Here is a 5079-nt window from a genome sequence, read left to right as displayed (position 1 = left end):
GAAGAACATAACTGCTAGTCGGAGGTCATCAACTAACATGTTCAGTGTTTCACTTAGTTAACTTTTGAACACTTGTATCCTTGTAATTTGGAACTAATCCAGCAGAGAATAGGAAGTAAAAGTATGTCCTCTCTCATGAAACATAGCTGTACAAATCTAAAATTTAACTAATAGAATAAGAATGCACTAAGCTCGCATGAAACATATTAGTGCAAGTACTACCTCGTTGATCTGCCCCCTGCTTTTGCTTAGGCCCTCTCCTCCGTACTAATAACTCCTTTGGATGCTTCTGTCTTGTCTGCTTGACGGGGGAAACAGAAAAGTTCTACAGATAAGTCCTCCTATCTATGAGATTTTCGGTTTTTATAACATAAGACTTCTCTTAAAATTCATCGATGCTTTTTGTTGTTATTAATTAGTAAGAAGAACGCTCGTCGACGCGCGGCTATCAGTGTGCATCGCCTCAGGCGACTGCTGGCATGACCTTGAGCCACTGGGCTTGGTCAAGCGGCTTGCCAATTGCATAGATGATGAATCCTGCGACGGCGAAGACGAAAGCCGGCTTCTGCATCACGTTGTACATGCGCCAGCAGTCGAGGCTCCTGAACTCATCCCACTCGGTCAGGATGCAGACGGCGTGCGCATCGCGGACGGCCTCGTACGCGTCCGACGTGACGGTGACGGGCTGCCCGGCGGGCTCGCCCACGGCCCACCGGCGGCAGGTGGCGAGGGTGCGCGTGGTCCCAGTCAAACTTGTTCATGGCGAGGTCACGCCTCACCTGCGGGTCGTAGATGCTAACGACGGCCTTGTCGCCAAGCAGACCTAGGCACATGTCGATGACCGGTGTCTCGCGGGTGTCACCGGTATCCTTCTTGAAGGCGAACCTAGCATGGCCACCTTCTTCACGGCGACGGTGTTGAACATGGAGGAGACGACGTGGTAGATGAAGCGGCTCTTGCAGTCGTTGATGCCGATGACCCGCGGCCTGCCTCCATGGACGTCCTTGAGGACCTTCACGTAGACATCCTTGAGGACCTTCACGGCGGTGCCCTCAGCGAGGAACCTCCCGATTGGACATGATTTGGTTCAGGACGCCATGGCCGTTGTGGGTGAGGATCTTCTCGATGGCTTTGGCGGTCTTGACGGTGACGGGCACGGTGAACTTCTCGACCATGATCTTGTTGGAGTGGGATATGTCGACGATCATGCGTGCGCTCACCTAGTAGGTCAGGATCGGCGCGCGGCCTTGCCGGTGCTGAGGCCGCGGCTCTTGGTGGGGGGTGTTGACGGAGACGGAGACGAAGTCCGCCTCGCCGACGTCGGTGCTGAAGAAGAGGTTGCGGCCGCGGCCGCGGCACTGCTTGGCGACGTCGTCAAGGCCGGTCTCGTAGATGGGGAGCCGGTCGCTATTGCAGCCGGCGATCCGTGCCTTGGAGATGTGTATTAAACCGATATTTATGAGAGAAATTAGAGAAGACGTGGGATGAAGAGTTGGACTACAACTAAGAGTCCACGTTGAGAGGGGAGTTTAACATACCGAGAAAGACCAAGATGAACAGACGGAGCAAAAAAAACTGGACACAACACACAAACGTTATTTATTTGAGTGTGGGTTGATTCCTAAAAACTACAGGGACTTTTCTGCAAAAAGGACACGACGGTGAACCCGACAAAGTCAATCCGTATATAACAGGCACCACCAGAGCACCTACACCCACCCCCTCCGGCCATCGAACCAGAACTCTATTTGTTCAGGTTTCGAAATTTTGTTCGAATTTTTGATATTTATTGACGATTTTAAAAACGTATTCATATTCAAATATTTTAAGGAAAATCGTCCACACTTGTTTTCAAGAATTGTTGAAAATATTTAAGAAAAATAAATAGACCTGTCGCTAAACTACTTTAACTGGGGCGCTGCAATTTGAGCATAATCAACAGCTAGCTCATGTGGTTGGCGTCCCTGCTACCTAGCGTGAGGTCGCGAGATCGAACCCATCATGTGTGGTTTTGTTTTTCGTGCTATTTTTACGTTCTTGTTTCCTGGTTATGGGCCGGCCCGATTACGTACACGAGGTTTCAGCCAAAGCTCGACTGGGCCGGCCCGATTACCTACACGAGGTTTCATCCAAAGCTCGACTGTTAGAGCTCTCGGGGAATAGTACCACCTTGGATTTTGATTTTGTCTACACGAATTGTAAAAGCGTATTACGACATGAGAAGAAAGCGTATTGTGACGGTGAACCCGACAAAGTCAATCCGTGCTTTATTATTAGGGAGAGATTAAGGAGAGATGGTTTCTTGACGTGAACGCTATTGACGTTATGCATTATATGATATCCGAAATTTGTAACTTCCAAACGTTCATATTTTGTAATTAGACTCGAACAATCTGATTCCCGTTCGATCTGGATTCCCCACCCGCGCGATAATTACTCTCGTGATCCGGATTTCCCGCGCATAGCCAGGAGATCTTTTTCTTGTTAATCCCAGTGCGCTTGTGCAAAAATAAAGCGTGAAGTGGGATTTGAGCCCACAACCTCCCTGGTCTCAACCACCTTAGCTAGCTCTTTTTTCCATCAAGATGCAGATTAGTCCTGCCCTTATAGTTTAGTATATGCGAGTAAAATAAACAACAACGAATCAAGACCACTGCATTGAAATTTTGGCGCAATAACCAAGTTACGTTTGCCTTAGTTTTTGTCACAAACTATTTTTTAACCTTATTTAACTACTTTAATATTAGTAAACAGCAAATGTTTCACAACTAATCTTTTATCCGCGTGAACTTTTGTCGTAAGAAAAAAGTTGTTGAAAACATATCCCTGAATAACTTTTGGTAATATACAAACTTATCGTGGTGTTTGTCCATTTCATAACTAATATTATTATCATGGTGTTTGTATGTGTGAATAGTATGATAATATACACACGCCGACCTGATAATTTACATACAAACATCATGATAACTTTTTGAGGGGGAAGATGGGGTTGTTGAGAACATACCCTGATAAATTATGTGATACTAACATGGTAATTTACGCATTGCAGAGCTGATAACTCTCGTACAAACATCATGATAAGTTTTGACCCGAAAAAGTAGTTGTTGAAAAAACTACCCCATGATAACTTATGTCTAAATCGCATGGTAATACATGCAACACACACCTGATAACTTACACATAAACAGAACAACAATTTTTGAAGGGTGCAATTGTTGAAAACATATCCCTGGTAAATTCTGTGTAACTAGCATGATAATTTATGCATCGCAGAGTTGATAACTCACGTACAAACACCGTGGTAAGTTTTGACCCGGAAAAATAGTTGTTGAAAACAATAGTCCACGGTAACTTCTGTGTAAATTGCATGGTAATATACTCAGTGCATACCTAATAAGTTAGGCACATACACGACGGTAACTTATAGCCGGTGAAAAAGTTGTTGAAATACACACATCGATAACTTGTATACAAATAGGATGATAATATACATACAACAAACATGATAACTCATGCACAAACACCGCAATAGCTTTTTTGAACGGAAAAAAGGTTGTTGAGAAATATATTCCGATAACTTGTGTGTAAGTAGCATGGTAATTAAGGACAGTATAACTGAACCCTTTTCGAGGCCTCTCACGCTATCAACCTTCTGAGCCGTTGGATAGTCATTTCTGGTCGTCATCTGCCGTTGGATACTCGTTACACGCATCGCTGCCACGACTTGGGCCGACTGTCCGTTAAACAGCTACTCCCGTAGAAAAATCGGAAGCATCTGGTTAATCGGGCCATCTATCCGGCCCATTTAGCGTCATGCCCTCGGAAAGGAAATCCCTCCTGGCGGTCCAAAAAAACCCAATAAATCGCTCGCTCCCCTCCCGACCTCTCCTCTCCCTCGCGATCTGGAAGAGACATGAGAATCGCCACATCGCTCGCTCCCTCCTTCCTCTCCTCTCCCTCCCGATCTGGAAGAATCGAAGAGACATGAGAATCGACGCATCGCCTCATGCGCATCCGCCCCTCCCGATCCTTTTCGGTCCACGATCGCTAGCAGAGGGATCCCCTCGAGAGAGGAGGACGAGCGATCGGTCTTGCTGATCCGTCGGTGCGAAAGGGAAGATGAGGGCATCTGGTCGCCGCGACTTTGAGGACCAGGGATCGGTCAGTTTCTCGGCTCCGGCAAGCCGATGCTCTGCAGGAAACACAAAGGTCCGTCCCGCCCGCCATTGCGGACCAGGCCTCGGGCACCGACCCTCGATCTCTTCTTCCTCGTCATTCCGGGACTCGCAATTCACTGACGTCGACCTTACTGGCCACCTGGCACATCGATGGTGCCGACGAGGTTAGATGGCGTATGGTGGTTTTCCTTGCTATGCTGAAATGAGGCCATGGCGACGGATCCAACTGACTGCAGGTTCCCCTACCTTTTATTGGATCATTTATTTTCCGTGCTTCAGTTGTTTGTTTTGGTCAGCTTCGGCATGCCATTCGTAATGACTGCACTGAGTCTTGCCAGTGCCCGGTGGTGATCTGTTGTTGAATTGATTTTGCAGGGCTTGGTGCCGATGGTAGGGCCTGGCAACGATGGATGAGAGAGAAACAGTTACTGAATTATCATGTCAATTTAGATCCCCAAATAGCTAGAATTGCTCAAGTACAATTCACGTTTCAGTTACAATTTATTCTTATTGGCCATGTTCATAACATTCTAACGGCTGAGGCAGAGTATGTTTTGTAGAAATGATCCATCGTAGTCAAATGTCTCGCCACCTAATGTTGTTGTATTGAGAAGCTACAATACGAAACCCTAGCTTTAATCTGTAGTTTGTGTACTATTGCTATCTTTTTTAAAATAAATCTTGGCTTTGTTTATGTTATTCCTGGCACTATTATTTATCAACTCTTTATATCATTCAAAACAAAGAAAATTCCAGAAGGAATGGAAATTGATAGCTATGTTCTTAAGTGATGCTATTGTGTTTACTTGCTAGCTGAGATCAGCCAACCATAATATTACTTGGTTTGGTTGTTTGCTATCTACAATTTAATTATGCAAACGTGGTCGTTCTCTTCTGT

General features: G+C 45.9%; 1 long non-coding RNA gene and 2 pseudogenes across 1 annotated transcript; 1 reads left to right on the top strand and 2 right to left on the bottom strand.

The window, feature by feature from the left end:
• Positions 1–463: 463 nt before the first annotated feature.
• Positions 464–976, bottom strand: LOC141020979 (UDP-glucose 6-dehydrogenase 2-like; annotated as a pseudogene).
• Positions 977–997: 21 nt separating this feature from the next.
• Positions 998–1529, bottom strand: LOC141042897 (UDP-glucose 6-dehydrogenase 1-like; annotated as a pseudogene).
• A 2596-nt stretch (positions 1530–4125) lies between these two features.
• LOC120976678 (uncharacterized) lies at positions 4126–4875 on the top strand. The gene is made up of 2 exons (XR_005772816.3): positions 4126–4417; positions 4557–4875. It is a non-coding gene; the product is annotated as an uncharacterized lncRNA (long non-coding RNA).
• Positions 4876–5079: the final 204 nt, after the last annotated feature.

The sequence above is a fragment of the Aegilops tauschii genome, chromosome 3, assembly GCF_002575655.3.
Source record: "Aegilops tauschii subsp. strangulata cultivar AL8/78 chromosome 3, Aet v6.0, whole genome shotgun sequence".
Taxonomy (NCBI): domain Eukaryota; kingdom Viridiplantae; phylum Streptophyta; class Magnoliopsida; order Poales; family Poaceae; genus Aegilops; species Aegilops tauschii.
Note: the sequence above shows the minus strand (reverse complement) of the source record. Positions and strands in the feature narration are given on the sequence as shown.